Source organism: Phodopus roborovskii, unplaced genomic scaffold (genome assembly GCF_943737965.1).
Source record: "Phodopus roborovskii unplaced genomic scaffold, PHOROB, whole genome shotgun sequence".
Classification (NCBI taxonomy): domain Eukaryota; kingdom Metazoa; phylum Chordata; class Mammalia; order Rodentia; family Cricetidae; genus Phodopus; species Phodopus roborovskii.
In genome coordinates, this window is record NW_026125066.1 from 10,076 (window position 1) to 31,301 (window position 21,226).

Below are 21,226 nucleotides of genomic sequence, written 5' to 3' on the forward strand. Positions count from 1 at the left end.
GAGACCAGAGACCTTGCTCTGGACTCACAAACTAGGGTCCAAGTGGTACCCTGCAGACTCTCCATGGAGATGTTCAGTACAAAAGCATCCTGTTGAGTGATCTCAATCCAGTTGGGATGCTGCTGATCCTCCTTGGTCCTTATCTAATTACACTCACTCCTTCCTCAAGACCACACCTCATGGACTTAAGGGCTTGCCATTAATCCCAGTCCACAGCACAAGCTTCAACACATAGTCTGGTCAAGAAGACAAGCCACAATTCTTTGATAAAACGTCATTACAGTAAACGGCCTGGAATGTACTAGTAAAAACAGAGCCCACTTCACTTCCCCAGAGGAAATAGATGTCATCCAAGGGATGTACTAGAAGAGATATAATGCCATTTCTAATAGTGGGAACCTGGAACACGCCACGCCAGGAAGCAGGAAGGTAGGGTCCTCGGTGAACACCGGCAACCAAGAGCAAGAACCAAGGTGAACTATGGCCAATAGGAAGCAGATGACAACTGAGCTTCTGTCTGGTGTTTTTATGAAGTTTATAGTCACTACAACAAAATTATATGAATATGACAGGAAGGTACCAAACATAAAATTTGGCAGGGTGGCATGCCTTTAATCCCAGAACTAGTGAAGCAGAAGCAGGAGTGGGGGGGAATCTCTATACATTCAAAGCGCGGTCTGGTCTACACAGTGAGTTCCAGGCTACATGTATGTCACCATCCAGAGCTACACAGAGACCCTGCCCCAAAACAAACCAATCAAAACAAATAAAAACCCAAGAAAACAAAATGAAAAGCCTTTTAACGATACTGAACACAAAATGTGAGGAAAGGTTTCAAATTCTAACTTTGGATTAGGATGGTCTTGCCTGGAAAAGACAGGGAAGGGAATGGGTAACTGAACGTGTTCCCACAGAAGCATAGCAGCCAGTGGTCCCCACACAGGCATGATGACAGAGAACTGGGTTTAGCTCTGTACTGCAAGGGCCCAGTGAGAAGCAAGGTCAGGGTAAGCACAAAGAAAATACATGCAGACATCACAGCTGATGACACCCAATGTGACAGCGTAGGCAATAAAGGGTGAAATGGTGACACCCACCCCCCCACCCACACCAGAGCTATTAGAGTCTGAACAGTACATTAGGGGAAGGCTAAGCACATCATAACCTAAAGTAACTGTTTGGACAGGAGCCTGGGGTAATCTAAATAGATAGATTTGGATTGTGAGTCCATATCCTGCCTAGAGGGAGGACTTGTCAACCTTGGCCACATGTAACAGACATGGTGACATAAGAACCAAGCATCAGGGAAGCTGGAGAGGGTGCTTGAAGCTCAGCATGATCTCTGCCATTTTCTGTAAATCTGAAATTATTTCCAAATTTAAAGGTCTTTTTTTCCCCCTCAAACTCATGAGCATAATTGGAAAAGAGAAAAAAGAAAAAAGTAAGATTATAAGATTATAAATACTTGGGGATATTTAATATGCAGCAGTTTGATTTCAAGCAAGTAACTAAATGAAGTGAACAGGGATTTGGAGAAACTTGATTTCTGTTTAATAAATATTACCTCGTGTGACTGAAAGTTTAAATTTAAGATAAACAAAAATAGTAATTGGAAGACCCAATAGAGTAAAAAAAAAAAAAAAAAAAAAAAAAACAAAGCACAGATGTTTTTAAGTTTTAAGTTTAAGTACTTGGAAAGAATTGTTTCTAGTCAAACAAAAAGTCATAGCCCATTTGGGGGAAAAAAAAAAAATCAAGATTTCAAAAATCAAAAGTTCAAAGACTCTTTTTATAAGATTATAATTTAATTATAACATTTTCCTTCCCTTTCCTTATGCTAATTCCTTCCATATATCCCTCCTGTTCATCTTCAATTCGCATGGCCTCTTTTTTTTTTTCTCTAATTGATATTTCATGTATATATTTTTTTCATGTGATGTATATTCCTAAATATTACCCATTTGGTGCATATAAAAATGTATGTTTTCAGGGACAACTGGCACTGAACAACTAATTGATGTGTTCTTCCCTAGGGAAGACTACCCCTCCTTCCACACATTACTCAGTCACTTATAGTTCTCGACGTTTTAATGAAAGATAAAAATCCAAGAGGAGCATAGTTTTAGCTATGGATATCAAAGGTATAATAATATCAACTATGAAGGAGCTCTTCACGAAGACAGAAAGACAAAAACAGCAATGGCAAAATAGCAAAGGTCGGTACCTTCAGAGTTCCATTCAGACTTTGCTAAATGGAACACCACGACCAAAAAGTAAGTTGAGGAGGAGAGGGTTTATGTCAATTTACACTTTCAGAAGATAACCGTCCTTCACTGAGAGAAGTCGGTACAGAAACTCAAGCAGGGCAGGAACCTGGAGGCAGGAGCTGATGCAGAGGCCATGGAGGGGTTATATTTACTGGCTTGCTCAGCCTGCTTTCTTATAGAACCCAGTACCACCAGTCCAGCGATGGCACAACTCACAATGGGCTCGACTCTCCCACATTGGTTACTAATTAATAAAATGCTCTACAATGGATCTTATGGAGGCATTTCTCAATTGAGGTTCCCTCCTTTCAGATAACTCCAGCTTGTATCAAGTTGACATAAAACTAGCCAGCACAGGCACCAAGGATTTCTTGTGAATGGAAAGAGGATAAATGTAAAATGATGCCCAGAACCTAGTATAATAAGAACGCAAGGGCTGGGGAAGTGGCTGAATGGTCAAGAGTAGTTGCTGCTCTTCCAGAGGTCCCAATTTCATTTCAACTGCCTTTCCAACTGCCTGAGATGCCAGCTCCAGGAAATCCAGTGACTTCTTCTGGCTCCCACAAGTACCTGCAGTTATGTGACATACACACAAACACACATGCACACACACATACACACACACACCAGATACATACACACAGATGCATGCTCAGACATGTACATAGACATACTCACACACAGATACACACAGATATACACCCATATTGAGGCACACAAACATACACACAGAGAGACACACAGATACATACATACACAGAGACACAGATATGCATGGCATGCCCTCTCAAAGACACACTCACATACAGAGGAGACACATGTGCACACATGGACACAGACACACACTGATAAACTCACACACACAGAGACACAGGCACACTGAAATACACACACAGATACATATACACACAGAGACCAACATATTGGGGGGATATTTGATCTCACTGTGTAATGATGTATGCTTGGTCTAATACAAAGTTAAATGGCCAATAACTAGGCAGGAGGTATGGGTGTGACTTCTGGACAAAGAGAGCTCTGGGAAGAAAAAGGATGGGGATGCCAGCCATCTGATACAGAGGAAGCAGGACATGCAGGAGGGAGAGGCAAAAGCCAGGAGCCATGTGGCAGCACGTTGATAAACAGAAATGGGTTAGTTCAGTTATAAAAGTTAGTTAGGAACACATGCCTAAGCTAAGGCCGTGCTTCCATAATTAATAAGAAGTCTCCATGTTGTAATTTGGAAGCTGGCTGGTGGGACAGAGAAAGACTTATTACAGAGACACATCATAAACATATACTTAAAGGGAAAACAAAAAAAAATTGATCCAAAAAGTAGTTAGGCTAAAACCAGAATATTCCCCATCTATCATCAGATAAGCATTACTCAGAACAACTGCTTTGGCAAGAGTTTTAGACTCTGCCATGCAAATATGAATTCTTCATTCTTCGGTGAGTATTCAAATATTAATTCATCATTTCAGTAAAAACATAAGCAGTCTGCTTTGTTAATGGAGATGAAATTTAAACGTCATGTAAATCACAAACACTAAGTTTAATTTTTTTTAATGTTGTGACGCTGATTCTTATAAAATCCCTCCTTCATTTCCACCACCCCAGACTTCACATGACCTTCGTAACCCTGGACACTGCCTGTTGTGAAGCAAAGATACACAGGGAGGGGACTCACACCACGCACATCCTTGTATCTGCCACTCACCCACTGCTTCCGGAATTCATCTGCGCCGCTTACCATTCACACATCTCCAAACCTGCATGTCTGAATAGACCAAAATTCAGTGGTCCATTCATCTGCTGACACTCAGGGTGTCCAGGCTGAGGCTGAGGTTGCCACGGGCATGGGTCAAAAGGTATCTTTGGTGTGTGTTGGGGTGAACATCAGGAGCAGAACTTCTTAAATGATTGGTTAGTGAATTCTCCATGTTGTATTACGTGTCACAGTTACATGCACAGATAGGGCCTTGCTTCACAGCTACCAATGGCACTCCACTGCCTCAATATCCCTTTCTCATTCACTTTCAATACTGGTATTTTAAATTTAGCCATTCTAGTGGCTTGTCATGTGCAAGTCAACAAGGTTCCGTTGTGGCTGCCGATGTTAAACATTTTCAAAATAATTAATAGCAAGTTTTATATCTTCTTTGAGAAGTATCCATTTGAGACATGAAATTTTTTTTATCTGATTATTTTACTGTGGTAGATGCATTTACAACTACAAATACCTCACTAAAGAATATACTATAATAATAATTAATAATGACATCTAATTTATACAAGGATTGGCTGTGATTTGCCTTTTCATTTTAAAATTCACTTATTTTATAGTCATATGCGGGTATGTGCATGTGAATGCAGGTGCCTGGAGAAGCCAGATAACAGCATCAGATCCCCCTGCAGCTGGAGCTGAACCCCCTGGTGTGGATGGTAAGACCTAAACTCAAGTCCTCTGCAAGAGTAATATGAATTCTCAACCATTGAGCCACCCCTCTCCAGCCCTAGGTTGACTGTATTTTCCACTCAAAACAACTTTTCAACCAGAGTATGCTTTTTTTTTTTTTTTTTTTTTTGCTACAATAAACAACTTTGGTTGGATAGTAAGAAAAACTTCTTGAAGACCTATAACTTGTGAGATTTCAATCCCTCTTTTTTTCGCAAGATGTTTTGTACTTTGTTCCATGAGCAATTTCTAAATAATTCTGTAATGCCATGAGGTGAGAGGCATGGTTAATCTGCTTCTTTCACTGGGTGTATGCTTGTTCTAATGACAGAGCATCCATCTCAGAGTTAACAGGCCAGACCTGTGGAGCCTGCTGCTGTTCCTGTGTTTCCTGACAGCAAGGCAGGAAATGAAGTCACTAGCTCTTAGGCTGGTCCTCCTGTCTCACTTCAACATTATAAACTTCCATGATTCCATACCAACTTGAACATCAACGTTCCCATTGCAGAACAATGGATACTGGGACTTTGACTGACATTTCACTAACTCTGCACCCCACTCCAAGAAGAAGGAGTTTCTCATCAATGAGGCATCTCAAGCCATAGCTTTTGAATCTCATTGTATTTTAGTGCCTTGACTGACTTTCCATACTGTGCTGTGATTTTAAGTGTTGTGTTTGACTTCATTTATCCCTGCTGTTTTAATATTTTGATAATACCATGAGTGACATGTAAAAAAAGTAAACATACTTACTGGTTTTTACTATAATTCAGAAATATAAATACATATTTTGGGGGGGGGGAACCAAGAATTTTGTACTAGTTATTTTTATTGCTGTGATAAAATACCATGACCAAAAAGCACTTGTAGAAGAAAAGTTTATTTTTGTTTCTGGTTTCAGAGTGATGAAAGGCCACAATGGCAGAATGGCATGCCAGCAGGCAGTCAAAATAGCCAGCCTGGGCAGACAGCTGAGAGACCACATTTCAGTGCCCACATACCAAAAGCAGTATGAACTAGAAATGAGGCAAGACTATAAACTCTCAAACTCCTCTCCCATCTTTCTGACATACTTCCTCCACCCAAAGTTCCAAGCCTCCCCAAACAGTGCTACCAAGGGGACTGAGTGTTCGGAGACATAAGCCCTGTGGGGGATAGTACTCATTCCAGTCACTGAGTTTTTAATCCTGTGGCCTCTTTAAACTCTCATGTGGAGATAAGGGAACATTATGAAGACAGCTGAGGGGGGGGTTGTAGACACTTTCCAAGTGTGTCTCTTTTCTGTCTATGTGTATGTATGACTGCCTTATCAAACTGAGGTCCAGTAGTACAATGATGAGTAGAAGGGGATACACCTTTCTTTCTCCTCAGCTTCAGCACACTTGTGTTTCTCACCCACAATAGATCGCTTTAATGTCAATTCAGCAGGGTAAAGACTCTGTCTCACCTGCATTCTCCTGGATGATCTTGATTCAGGAGCTGCTTTTGTTGCTGTTGCTGTTTGGGGTTTTGTTGTTTGATTATTTTGCAGTTCTGGGGATGGTACTACAGTTTTGACCATGCCGGGGAAGCACTCCACAGCAGAGCTACAACCTCAAAACCAAGAAGCTGTAAAATGTTGAAATAGTCTGTAGCTGGTGTTTCTTATCCCACCATGTCTACAGCTGATTTGCCCCAAATAAACACTCAGATGCTATATTAACTATAAAACTGTTGGCCAATGACTAGGGCTTCTTATTGGCTAGTTCTGTCTTAATTATTAACCCATTCCTATTAATCTATGTATTTCCACATAGTCTTGACTTACCAGAGAATGCCTGGACCTGTTACTCCTTTGTGGTCTATATGGAGTCTCTCTTAGCCTCTCTCTGCCCTCTCCTGCCTTCTCCTGGTCTGGCAGCTCCACCTATCCTTCCCGCATGGTTATAGGCCAAACACTGTTTTATTCATCAACCAATAAGATAAACATATATACAGAAAGACATCCCCCACCAATAGTTCCGTGTGGTTTTTCCCTAATATATTAAGTTCCTGCAGAGAAGATGTCTGTGCTGCCCATTGGTATGAAGCTTTGTTCTCGAACATGCTTGATGATTTGGGTTCCTATGCTCATGAGAGACTTGGCCTGTAAAATAGTCAAGTCCAGTGGGTGGGCCTCAATAATGCAATCTGAGTTCAACTTTTGAAAATCAAGTAGTGAAACACATATTGATAGATTGAAATGGAATTTCTTTTTTTCATTAATATGGAAAAGTAGTTCCAGAAAGTTCAACTGCTATTCACAAAAGCCCTTATTTGGCTTAAGGGGTGACAGAAAACCAAAGTCACAGCCAAATCTGCTGCTGAATGAAGTGCCAGAAGCTGACCTCTCCCAGGACAAGGATGAGGCAGGGCTTCCTCCAGACTACCCACCCAATACTAGGGTAGCGAAAACAAAAGAGGTCATTGGTGAAAATAAACTTTGGGCATGGACATAATGAGGCCTTAATCAAGCCATAAAGGAGAACAAAATCATGTCATTCACAGGAAAGTAGATGGGACTCAGGATTATCCTTCATGTTAAGTATAATAAGCTAGATTCGGACAAAAAAATATCGCATTTGCTCTCACATGAGGAATCTACAGGTAATGATGAGAGTAGAAGGGAGGCCTTCACAGAGTAGAAGAGGATTAGGGGAGAAGAGGTGGGTCAGAGGTAGGAACAGGTGTTGTGGGATACCTTGATCCCACTCTCTCACTCCCCAGACTGTTTACCTTGAATCAAGGGGGAGCTAGCTACTAGCTGACCAGAAGTAGTCATAGAGGTTTTGGAGGACCCAGGACATATAAAGAGACACAGGAAGTAGTAGGTAAGCACTTAGAAAGATATCTGGGCCCCTTTTAAATTGAGGAAGGAAGGAGAGAAGAGGTCACTGGTTGCTTCTCAGCTGCTCTTTTTCAATCAGGTTTTTACTTCAATGACTGACTCCTGAATTTCACTCAATAATGGAACAATATAAGTAATCACTTTACAAGAGGAAGTAGGCATGATCAGAGTACTTTATATACAGGTATGAAAATGCCATAATGAAGCCCACAGTATTTCATACAATTAATATTGTATAACTAATGAAAAAGAAGGCAAGTAAATCAGAAAGAAAGACATAAAATTTTGGTGGACATCCAACAGAGAATGTTTTTTAATTTACAAAAAGCTAATGTAATTAACTGCCAGGTGCTAGGAAGGTTGAAAAACATAAAGTCAGTATACAAAACTCACTTTTATGTCTCTAAAATTGTCATTAAATTTTTTTGCATTTTACATTTGCTTTTCAATAGCAAATAAATAAAACATTGTGGAATATTGTTAATAAGTACAGTCAAAGTTTGCATGCTAAAAGCCATATAGCAATCCCAAGAAAACAATTTAGGAGTCTTACTAAGGGGAAAAATTGTAATATTTGCACATTGAGTGAGGCAATACGCTTTTAAGAAAGCAATCTCCACAGATTGATCTCCTTTGCCAATTGAAACCCAGTCAAAACTCAGCAGGCTCTTTGTAGACATTGCAAAGCTAATTCAGAATTTACGTGGAGTCCCCAAGAAGACCTTTATCAACGCAGAAGTAACTGGTGTTGCAGCAGGGTGGAGGGACACAAATCTGAGACTTTGCTATTGTTTGCCTGCAATGTGCCAAAGTGAAGCAGACTGGAGCTACAAGTGCAAGTGAGGTTCTTCTGACTTCAGATTAGACAAACACAGGCTCATCTAAAAGCTCTCCAGGTGGGGCTGGGAGTGAACGCCTCAAAGAAATGCCTACACCATGTTTTCCTCCACATCCAACCCGACCGATCCTAATGCCTTCCAGAAATGACCAGCTAAGAGCCAGGTATTTGTTGCTTGTGTATGTATTCATTTCATTGATCCTTATCTAGTTTGTACACTGGATAGCATAGAGATGGGTATGAAATAGAGAGGCATGAAGCAAGCAGCTATGTTGACTAAAACATTACCCCTGGAAACTCTTGTAAAATGGAAGGCTTTACTGGGGAAAGTGGCCAGAAGAAGAACCCCTGCTGTGGACAGGAGGGACAAACAGAAGAGGCAGTATCTATCCCAAGGCTGCATTCTTATCAGGTTCAAACCACAGAACAAAGGAAAAGAAAGCCTTGGAAATATATTGCCCTCCTCTCTGCCTCTGTAGCAGGTAAATACAGGAAGACCTTCCGTGTTAAAGAACTTCTCCCCCTGAGACTTAGGTTTGCAAATACCCATACCTCTAGATGCAGCAAGGACAAGGGGGCCTTCAAGAAAGGCCCAGGTAGCCTGAGAGATGCAAGGGGGCGGTGGCAGTGCCTAACACTCCTTCTTCTCTGTCTCCTTCTCTTTGCCTTTCAGGTTTTATGCTCTTTTCCCAGGCTCTTCCCATCCCCTGGCATCCCCTCTCTAATTGTTATTTGAATTCTCTAAAAGACCTTCACTGTTCACTGTGGTATAATGAGAATTCTATACAGGGCAGGAGTCAAGCACTTCCCACAAAGGCATACAGGTGACCTGCCTGCATTATACCTCTTCTAGTAGGATCTATGCCTACCAGACTTCCCCTGTATACAGTCCAGAACAGAGCAGGTCCACATCCCAGATTTCCTGTGAGAAAAACACCCTGCCCAAGTCCCTGCCAAAAGTCAAACAGCACCCCCAAGCACACACACACAGACACAGAGAGAGAGAGATACTATTTGTTTTAAAGGTTAAACTGCAAACTCATACATCTTTTATTTATTTATTATGAAGAGAGAAGAGAGATGCAGAATAAAAATGTTTAAGTGATGTTTTAAAAATCAAACATTTCGCACAAGAAGCACATTGCATTTCCATGCCTAGGATGCTCCTTTGTAAGGCTAGTGCCTTTCAGAAACATAAATAACCCACATACAGTCACAAAAAGTGCACAGCAATATAGCCCCATGCAACTGTTCTTCCTGGTTAAGAATTGTTAGTGCCCTGAGTTGTTTACCTACCTCATCTCAGGAGTGTCTTTCAGGACAGAACCTTATTGACAGAGATGAGAGCCAGCCAGCCCGCCCCACATGAGTATCCATCCAGTGCCTGAAACAGAGTGCAGACTTTACTGCAAGATCCCCCCTCACTCTGTCTACAGGCACAAAATGCTGCCACTTGCTTTTAAATTCCATCTTCGGCAAAGTCCCTCTCTGCCCTCTCCCCTTCTTCCCCAGTCTCCTATTGACAGGACTGGGTCCACTCACCTCCACGATGGGCAACATTTGTGTACCAGGGAATATACCATGACCCCATCACCAGGATTGCCACTGGAGAGTCTGAAGCCTGACATTCTGTACCACAGTCTCAGCACCCATGTAATATTTCTTGTGCTCTCTAAGTGGACAGCAGCTCTTACCGCTGGATTTTCTGGTGTCACCAACTGGACCCCCCCACACACACACACATTTCTTTGAAGTAATTTGAACTGTCACAGCCAAGATAGTTGGGGTGCCTTCTACTCTGGGTCGTGGATGAAGTGAATCTCTTTGTCTGGAGGCCTCCCCAACACAGTGGATCCAGCCATCTTCAGGTTCTTGTAGATGAGAAATCTGCCCCTGTCTCCCTCTGTTTCTCCAGAATCTGAGTCTACATACCTTCTTACCCGTACCTGCACCTGAGCCAATGCCATTCTCTCAGTTGATGTGCCTTACTTTTGATGCAGACTTACCCATTTTTAAAAACCTACATTCCCTGTCTTGTCTCTCTCCATCCCTCCCGACGTCCACTTTTTCTTTCTTAAAAAAAAGTATAATGCTCCTTACACTATGTCCCTGAGTGTGTAACAGCATTCTGAGTGAGAGTGTGTTCGAGGTTAAATGCCGCCCAGACTCTGCCCCACCCCCCCCCCCCACACACACACACACTCTACAGGGTCTGGCTTTCCTGGAGAAAGAAATGTATGAAGACTTAGGGTTTGGTGGCTTTCTTGCTGCGCTTTCCTTCCTGCAAAGACACCTCCTGGGTTCAGGCTGATTTGCAGTTTCTCCTGAGGCCTGGCTCAGGCACCAGGTGCACACTATGTCTGCAAACCTGACTGTGAGAACCCTGAGCAGCTACCCCTGAGGGTAGGGGGGACGTTGTCTCCCAAGACTGCAACTCCTAGGAACCCCGAGGCCAGCTTGTGTAGGTCGGGGACCCGCATCTGCAGTGTGGGCTACAGGCACACGTGGGTGCCCGGCTCAGGGAGCCCGCTGTTGAAGTTGCTCTAGCCGCTCTCCGACTAGTGGCTCTCCGACGTTTCTGGAATGGAACAGGCTCTCATTTTAACTCCCTCACGGGTTCCTGGACTGCAAACTAGCGCCTTCTCCGAAACGTCTCTCAGTCTGCTCGCGCTGCGCTCCTCCTGGCGGCACCGCGGACTCCCAGGAGCTCCGGCCGGCCAGCGCAGCCCCAGTCCGGCGGGGTGCAGGGATCTGGGCCCACTCGGGGGACGCCTTGCTGTGAACACCGCAGGATCGCATCTGAGAGACCTGGAGAGGGGAGAAGGAGCGAGCGGAAGCACGACACCAGCAGACAGGGCAAGGACAGCGACTGGAAGATGTGGGAGAAGTTAAGGCTTGTTGGCCGACTCAGCTCAGGGAGAGAAACTTCATGAAGCCTGTGCTAAGCTGGGCGTCAACCAGAGAACGGGAACTCACGCTGCCCACTTAACGAAAACCAGGAGATAACAACTGGCCGAGTAGGATCTGGGGCGAGCCAGGAGTGTTAAGGAGGGAGCACTGGTATTGGAATTCTCTATCTTCGGAAGGGAAAGGGGGGGGGAGTGCGTGCTTTTAAATTTTATTTTATCTATTTTTAGGGAGCTCCCTGCTCCGCAGAGACAGGCGTCTCGGATGCCCACCAAGGAGGTCAGGCCTCACAAGACAGTTTGAGAACCCCAGATGAGGCCCAGATTTCTCCCTTCCAGGATGCCGGTGTCAAAGACCACTCACCTTCAGTGGGCTTTCCCCGCATGAGCGTATTTTAGGAAAGTGCATTGGCTGTAGAAACTAGAAATACCGATGCAGCCCCAATACAACCGAAGCCCGAGGGGAGATTGCCTTTGCATGTGGAATTAAAGTTGGTGCAATGAAAATCTTTAAAAGAAAACAAAACAAAAACGAAACTAAAAAAAAAAAAAACAAAACAAAACAAAAGCGCTTTCTCTCTCTCTCTCTTCCTCTCTCTCTCTCTCTCTCCTCTCTTTCTTAATGAGCGCCACGAACATGCCAAAACGTCCTGGCTGCGAATGTAATAGGAATATGATTTAATACACTGAAAACTACTTACATTTTAAATGTCCCTCATTAAAGTAAACCCACTTAAAAAGGCGTTTTTTTTTTTATGAAAAAAAAATCTGCACACACCAAAGTGGCATCTATTTTGGGTCCCAGACTTAAATAGTTCACGAACCCTAGAATTGAAGCAGAATGAGTTAGAGCCTCTGGCTTTATTGAAATGCCCTGGTATTGTTTTCCTTCTTTCCTGAATAAAACAGGCATGGAAAGAGGCAGTTTCGGCCACTGGCTGGGCGTCAGTTACGCGTCGGTGGCGCGGTGGCAGCGCCAGGTTTTCGCAGCTGGGCCAAAGCCGGCAGGCGCGAGCCACAGCGCCCCTCGCCGCCTGCCGGGAGACTCTGGCCGGCATCGCCTCCAGAAAGCCACAGGATAGATAGGACAGCGTCGAGCGACCACCTGGGTCTCCGAAACCAGTTTTGAAGGTGCGGTAAAGCCCTGACCATGTTAACAGTAATAGTTTTTATTCTGCTACAAAACCGAGAGAATCCACAGGAAGTACCCACAACCTAGGTAACTGTTACAGGCGGTCGCTTTCGCTTTCCTCAGTGTCGCACATTGTTCACCCCATTTAAGTATCTGGGAAAACAGGACCAGGTTTCCTAAGAGACTGTTACACCTGAACACCCTTCCTACCCTGGACCACATCACCCATGACTTTTGTTCTGTTGTTGTTTTGTTTTTTGTTTTGTTTTTTTTTTGTTGTTGTTGTTGTTTTGATAGGGAAGTTGTTGGATAAGAGTCTTAGCAGTGAGTCTTCAGAGCAGTTTGAGCTAACCCCGTGTATGACCTGAGAAGCCTCAGTGAGGACTGTCTCCCAGGCTCCACACTTGGAAGTGATGAATTTTACTCATTGATTTTGTTGATGGTGGTTTTAAAAGATCAAGCCAGCTTTAACCCAAGAAAAGAAAAATTGGCTTTTTCAGACTTAGGGAGCATCAATGTGAAAGGGGAGTTTAAAAAAAGCCAACAATAGGGAACTCACTCGTTAATGTACCTGTATGGTCATTTTAATTCGCCATACTTGATACCAATAAAATCAGCATGTAGTCAGAGTTGATTGTTTAATTGCACAAAGCCAATAAAATCAGCATGTAGTCAGAGTTGACTGTTTAATTGCACAAAGTAGCCAGTTTTTTTTAAAACAGGCAGCAGTATGGAAATTTTATATTTTGGTAGAGGATCATTGCTAGAAGAAATACAGGGATTTGATCTAAATAGGTTGCACCCAACAAGAGGGCTGTATTTCTAGGATGTTTTGCACAGAGACCCTCCAAAGTCAAGCATGCTTGTCTAGTTATGTAGCTAACTGATGTCCAAATCAGCTGCATCTAGGCATAAGGGACCTGCTACTGGCTTTTTATAACTGGCTATTTTCTCTTCCATCCTTGGCAAAGGTTAGAGGGTAAAGCCACCCCCACTGAAACTGTGGCAGTAAACTAGTCTTTACAAATGAAAAGATCAAGATTCTTACAATCACCACCCCCCCGTAAAATGTAGAGACTTCATATAAAAAACTTAAACCAATCTAATTGGTAGTTAATTGAATGCCTGAGTCAAACCTGTGATTGTTATACAGTATGTGGGATCTCATTGAAGGCCTCTTCCCAGAGGAATTCCTTCCCAGGAAAACATAAATAGCTGAATATGCAGATTTGGCTCCACCCAGTTGCCCTGCACTGAGATGCTGGGTTGGCAGGTATTTCTGTCTCCTCTCACTCTCTCACCCTCTGTCCTCCTCCTCCCATCTCTCTCTCTCTCTCTCTCTCTCTCTCTCTCTCTCTCTCTCTCTCTCTCTCTCTCTCTCTCCCCTCCCTTCCCCCCTCCTTTCCCTTTCTTTCTCTCCCCTGAACTAGGTAGACCCAGTGTCGTGGTCCCAGTAGATGCTTTGCAACATATCATGGCCTAGTTCTGGGTCTTTGGGGGAAGTGAACTCTGCAGATGCACCAAGACTCTGAGGGTGCTACTGGCTAAAGGCTCTTGAAAGTTTTGTAGGGGAGAGTGAGAAGAGCCCTGAGAAGGGAGGATGTATTGGTATAGTAACACCAGTGTTTGTAGAGTGCATGGGAAGTACATACCAAAAGAGATAGACACTCTTGCCTGCCTGAATGCCTGCCTGCCTGCCTGCCTGCCAGCCAGCCTGAGGAAAAAGAAAAAAAAAAAACAATACTCAATCCATCACTGCAATTGACTCCTGGTTTCTTGAAACTGGGAAAAACAAAACGCAAGCTGGCTGCCTACTGCGTTCATTGGGTGCCTTGGATCTGGAACCGGGGAGCTGGAGTGCCACTGCCCAGGCCCACGCAGAAGCTGGGCACTCGCACTGGAGACCTCTGCCGCCCTCTACTAGCTTCAGAGCCCACCAAGGATGAAATGGCAACTGATCTGAGCTCCAGGCTCGCACCACAACCCGAAGCATCGTCCTCGTGCACCACCTAGCCGGCTTCAAGGGGAAGAGACACCTGTTGGGTGGGCGCCCCCTCCCGGGCCAGCTCACACCTGACCCCCTGTGAGTCTCTGAGCGCCCCCCATTGGCAGTCCTTCAAGTCCAGTGGACTGGACCGGTGATCCCTCTGGCCACCTATCTCCTCACATAGGGGAAAGGGTGCAGGTATGGGCGGGAAAGTTTAGGGGCGGGGGTCCCAAGGGTTTTCGCTAACCACTTAGCCCGAGGGACCTGCCAGTCACCTCCCCTGAACCTCAGGTTACCTTAGCTACTTGTGAAGCGATGTGCCACCTCACTGGCTGGCCTCTGTCCCTTCAAGAAGTGGCGGTGAGACTCTAGCAAAGTCAGAAGCAACTCTTCTGTCGGGAGCCTTCCCCAAATTCGAAGATGCGTTCAACTAACAAAGAAAACAAAACCCTTTTAGGGCCAGGGTGACTGGGGTCTTGTTAGTTACTTAGTTTGTTTTTTGAGGCGAATCACTCGCTGACGCGTTCCAGACGTTAATAGGCACGAAGTTCCTAACACGTAGTCTGACATCTTCTCTCTGTACTTGGGACAGAAGCCGCGTCATCTAGGGGCCTCCTGGGAACAGCTCCAAACCAAAAAACGCTCCGGTTCCGGGTCGATGCTTCGCAGCACGGGCGCCAGGAGCAGGCAACCAGAAGCGAAGCCACGCGGGCAGCCTGGGCGGTGAGGCTAGGCAGACAGAGGACCGTAGAAGTGAGACCGCCCAGCAACTCTGCAGGTGTCTCCAAACTGCCCTGGAGCTCTCTGCGGCATCTGCACTGGACACGGGATGGAACCTCGGCTGGTATATTTAAGGGGACGAGGGGTGCCTGCCTGATCCGTACGTCCCCCAGGTGAATCGGACCGGCCTGACTGTGGAAGGCCTTTGCAGATCAGTGCGAGGCGAGCCAGAACGCCGGTGGTGGTTGAATGGGGCCCGGGAAATGAGGAAGGTGGCTGGGCCGAGGCTGGAGTCGGCGGCATCGGAGTGCGCGGACGTGGCTGGAGGACATGCCAGTGGGAGGGGGTGAGAGCTACGCCCAGTTTGGCCGGGCCTGACTTCTCCGCGGCGGGCCGCGGGCTGGGCGGGAGCTGCGAGAGGAGGCTGCGCGACAAAAGCCTGCGCGTCCCTCCCTCCTGCCGATCGCTGCCACTCCTCCGCCTTCCCCTCACTCCCCTCCCATCCGCTTTCTGCCCCTCCCCCGGCCTGGGCCAGGGCCTCGTCAGCGGGCGGAGCAGGGGAGGGGCGAGCACCAGAATATGCAAATGAGAGTGTGACGGACAGCTCCGCGTTCCAATGTCCCTCGGAAACTCTAGCGCTCCTTCCTCAACTCCTCACTCCCGACTGCAGACTCCCCCCAAACCCCGACCGCCGGCCTGGCGCGCGGCTGCGCGCCCACCGGCTTCGCGCTGCTGCCGCCGCCGCCGCCGCCCCGCAGATCCGCCTGCCCGCGGGCCTCCCAGGCTAGTGCCTAGCCCAGCCTGGCCCGGCCCGAAGCCCCCGGTGCGCCCCCGGCCGGGCGTGGATGGAGGGCGCCGCGCGCGCTGCCCGCTGCTCTGCGTGACGCGGGCCTCGCGCCCCGCGCCCACCATGTCCTACCCGCAGGGCTACCTGTACCAAGCGCCCGGCTCGCTGGCGCTCTACTCGTGCCCGCGTACGGCGCGTCCGCGCTGGCGGCGCCGCGCAGCGAGGAGCTGGCGCGCTCGGCGTCCGGCTCCGCGTTCAGTCCGTACCCGGGCTCGGCGGCCTTCACAGCGCAGGCGGCAACCGGCTTCGGCAGCCCGTTGCAGTACTCCGCAGACGCCGCCGCGGCAGCTGCCGCGGGCTTCCCGTCCTACATGGTAACCGCTTTTGGGTGGGGGCGGGGAGACCCCCATCCCTGGCTTGGGTTGAGCGGGGTACTGAGAACACGGCGCGGGCGGAGGCTCCGGAGTCACCCGCTGCCGCGCGAAACAAGGGACCGGGCTGACACGCAGCGGTTGTGCGATGATTTCCCCTAAGCCTGTGCGAGGTGCTACTCCACCCGGGCCGGGACCATGAGTTGTCTCTAATCCGCGCCTTCGGATTGCTGGGGCTGCGGAGTCGGCTCGCTGCCCTCCCGCATGGTTCCAGGCCGAGGGCCGCCGCTCTCCGAGCCTCTAGGGCCACTGCCGCACGGTTCGGGTTTCTTGGCCACGCTAGTGGCGGGGTCACCGAGTTAGGTGAGACACCGAGCCTCTGGCTGCCGCCCCTACATCCAAGCCCAAGCTTTCTAGTCTTGGCCTTTAAATGTCTCTCAGATCTGACTTTCAAAAAAATATGTTGACCGCTTTGGGACCCGCTAAGTGCTGCCAGAGTTCGTGTGCGGCCTATGGGCACCAGCTCCAGAAACTGAACATCTCTGGGTTCTGAGAACGGGCCCCTCCGGAGTGGGTCGTAGCAGTTTGGGGGGCGTGGGAGGACATGGGGTGGCGGGGGCGGTTAATACCCTAGGTGGAAACCAGGCCTTGGGAGAAGGTTACAAGCATCTCCTATTTAAACGTTAAAAGATGAATTAAAATGCTAATTACTACGTAGTTGAAGAATTGAAAAAGCTGACCGGCTTCTGAGTTGCAAATTGGATTTACTCTGCTTTAGAGGGTGAATAGCAGAGTAGGATTCCGAAGTATTTTTTTCTTTTTCTTTTTTTCTTTTCTTTTCTTTTTTTTTTTTCTTTTTTTTTTTTTTAACTATATAAAGGACGGAAGGGGGTGAGAGAGTAGCGCGGGAAGCATCCGATGAAATTTAGATATCAAGAAACTACCTGCAGAACTGCGGGGCTATCCAGAGATTGTGTTTGCAGACACTGTTCCAGCTACTCGGGAACTTAGGTAGTTTGGGGAGGGGGGAGTGAGATAGTTAAAAATAAAATTCTCAAATCAAAAGCCAGGAGTTTTGTTTCCAACAGCTGGCCTTGTATTTCTCCTTGTGTACTCTCTCTGCAGAAAGGTTCACAGCCCAGAGAAGCCAAACAAGAAAGGCAGTGGGGGGGGGCGATAGGGTCGCCTTTGGGGGGGGGCTACGCCTGAGGGCCCATTCACCCTCCACTCACAGGCTGTTGTGGCTTCCAGGGCTCGCCATACGACACGCACACCACCGGCATGACTGGCGCCATCAGCTACCACCCATATGGCAGCGCGGCCTACCCATACCAGCTCAACGACCCAGCATACCGCAAGAACGCCACGCGGGATGCCACTGCCACACTGAAAGCCTGGCTCAACGAGCACCGCAAGAACCCGTACCCCACCAAGGGAGAGAAGATCATGCTGGCCATCATCACCAAGATGACCCTCACACAGGTCTCCACCTGGTTCGCCAATGCGCGCCGGCGCCTCAAGAAGGAGAACAAAATGACCTGGGCCCCGAGGAACAAAAGCGAGGACGAGGACGAGGACGACGGAGATGCTGCAAGGAACAAGGAGGAGAGTCCCGACAAGGCTCAGGACGGCACAGAGACCTCCGCCGAGGATGAAGGTGAGCGGGGCCGAGGTCGTGCGAAGGCTCAAGGAGCCTTTCTTCCCAGGCGGGCTGTGGTTGGGGCTGAAGCTACGCACCTGCCACGCAGGGCCAGGGCCTACAAAAGCGGCCAAACGGCTTCGTTCTGGCCCCCTGGGATTTGGTTTGGAGTTCTCAAGGCTTAACGCTGCCTTGGGGCGAGGTGCAGGGTCATGGGGAAGCCCAATGCAGGACATTTGGGTTGGGCGGATGGGACTGTGGGTATCCGCTCTGGCCCAACTTTGCGCCCATCGTGTCTGCGCCCCGCAGGGATTAGTCTGCACGTCGACTCGCTCACGGACCACTCGTGCTCGGCGGAGTCAGATGGGGGAGAAATTGCCCTGCCGCCCCGGGGATCCCTTGTGCGAATCGGGCTCAGAGTGTAAGGACAAGTTTGAGGACCTGGAGGATGAGGAGGATGAGGAAGACGAGTGTGAGCCGGACCTGGCGCCTCCCAAGCCTGTGACCTCCTCGCCACTCACGGGCGTGGAGGCACCCCTGCTGAGCCCGACGCCTGAAGTCGCGCCACGCAGTGGCAGCGGTGGCAAGACGCCCCTAGGCAGCCGGACGTCGCCTGGAGCGCCGCCGCCCACCAACAAGCCCAAGCTGTGGTCGCTGGCAGAGATCGCCACTTCGGACCTCAAGCAACCAAGCTTGGGCCAGGGTTGCCGGACCTCCGGGGCTGCCAACTGCCGCTGCGCCCGCCTCATCTGGGGCCCCTCCGGGAGGCTCACCCTACTCTGCTTCTCCGCTGCTGGGCCGCCACCTCTACTATACGTCGCCTTTCTATGGCAATTACACAAACTATGGGAACTTGAATGCAGCCCTACAGGGCCAGGGCCTTCTGCGGTACAACGCAGCAGCCTCCGCACCAGGCGAGACGCTACACGCCATGCCCAAGGCGGCTAGCGATGCGGGCAAAACGGGCTCGCACCCGCTGGAGTCCCACTACAGGCCTCCGGGCGGCGGCTACGAGCCCAAGAAAGGTAGGCTGCCCGAGGCCGGTGGGGAGGGATCCTGGTGAGTCAGAACTAGCTAGAAACCTAGAAAAGGGCTCCTGGAGTGGGAGACCTTTGGACAGACCGAGAATTAGGGAAGCCAACTTGAGGAGGAGGATTGTAGGTGAAAGCAAAGAGGACTAGCCAGCCCTCTTTTTAGATCTACCCTGTTTTATTTACTCTTTATTTAATTTACTGTTAATACTATCATCATCGTTAAGTATTCTGTTTTGGCAAACTTACTGCCAGGCCAAAAAAAAAAAAAAAAAAAAAAAAAAAGAAAAAACTGAGCTTGCCTCTCTGCTGGGTGTAGTCTTCCCTCTGTGGTGTTGGTTAAATGGATTTTAGCTGAATCTTTCTGTTTTGGGCTCGATGAAAATACAGGTCGGGAACTCTCAGAGGCCCAATTTTCTTACACTGCCTACATTGTTCCTAATTTGGTATCCCGAATGGGGTACTGATGGGGGGCTCAAGAGAGGAAAGAAAGGAAGGAGCAGGTGGGGGGGGGAGCGGCGCATAAATAAACTGGATCTTAGATTCCCTGGGAGTGTGTGTTTCTTGCAGAGATAAAAGCTGATAGGTACTTAGCTGCCAGGGTTTGCAGCCTGTCCTCACTAACTGCCCCTCCCTGACAGATGCCAGTGAGGGCTGTGCGGTTGTTGGAGCAGGAGTCCAGCCCTACCTATAGAAGGGCCAAGCTCAGCAGTTCAAGTAAGTGGGTTCCCTCTGTGTCCTACCGTCCTACAGCCCCAAGCCTATGCCCTGTGTGGTGTGGTTTTGTTTGTCAAGGGTTGGAGAATAGAGTCTGGCTTCCTTCTGCCTCTTTGCCTTCTGTTTTATAGATCCCCCCCTTCTCCCCCTGCTCAAGTTGTGCTTTGGAGAATCACTTCTTGAATCTGAACACACACACACACACACACACACATCACAACCATACACACACATCCTCAAACATGTAACATATACCCCCACCTCTACTCCCATTGGTCCATGATGGTTTAAAAGTCGGGGCATCTCCTTGTCATTGAGAATTGTTTTAGATACATAAAGGACACCTTGCTTGATGAGTGAGTTCTTCAGAAACGGGCATTAAAATCTGTAACGGATGTTGTTTTCAGAATAAGATTGAAGGGATATTGGCAGGGGCTGGTCTTTCATAGAACACACTACTAGACTCTATAGTTCTCCTAGCCCAGAGCTGTTATCAAAATTTACTTTCCTACAAGGCAGCATTACTGTTCCCAGACCCTAAAGATGGCAAAGAGGCAGAGCTAGTAAACACAAGCTTGTGGGGTTTTTTGTTGTTGTTGTTGTTTATACTTTGGTTTGGTTTGGTTTTTTGGTAACGTGTTGGTGTGAAACTGAACAATCTGGCATGATTTGGTTTTTTCCTTGGTCCACAGGTAGGTGTCACAATTGCTTTGGAAAAAAAAAAAAATAACAGTCAGGAGGCCATTCTCCTTCCCCAAGCTCATAAATACACAGATACAAACCCCAGATGTGGAAATCCGGACCACATCTTGTGCCACTGTAAAAGAGGATGCATACTGCACTCCAACCCACAGACATTAAAGACTGGACACACATTGTTGGGCATATGTGAATCTGTTGGCATAGTATAGATTCCCCATGTTTGTGTTTGGAAACAATCTGTTTTTTTCTCAGGATATCTTGATCACTTCATGCCACGGTATATATTCTATAGGTGTAATAGGACTTGCTGTAAAATTTATTTGTAAAAAAAAAATGTACACGGTAGAACTAATGTGATTGAAGAACTTGAGTCCTTCAGAAGCGGAAACAAATTTGATATTTATTTTTATAATGATATAAAGCTTCTAGTAATTTATGCAAGTTGTATTGCAATGATATCTAAAACTTTTGTAAATAAATTCTGCCTGGTTTTTATTTGAACATTGCTGGTTATACAATCTCTGTTGGTTGTCTAACATGAATTCTCTACTAATTTATATCTAAAACTGTAAATAAAAACAAACTAGCCTACAAGAAAATGGTGTTCAGGGCTCATTTTTACTGGAGACTGATTTGGGTAGGGAGGCCTAGTAGCCCGTGGTTCCCCCTCAGCCCTCCCCCCACTGCCAGGTGATCCTACCTCGTTTTTTTAAATAAAGAGCCTAGGCAGTGAAATAAACTCCTTCTTGAGCTTATTTGAAAATTAGAGACAGGAGCAAGACATAAATGTTCAACAGGGAGATGCCTG

At 47.3% G+C, this 21,226-nt stretch overlaps 1 pseudogene; it reads left to right on the plus strand.

Moving 5' to 3' along the window:
- Positions 1–16,028: 16,028 nt before the first annotated feature.
- On the plus strand, positions 16,029–20,919 carry LOC127225621 (iroquois-class homeodomain protein IRX-2-like; annotated as a pseudogene).
- Positions 20,920–21,226: the final 307 nt, after the last annotated feature.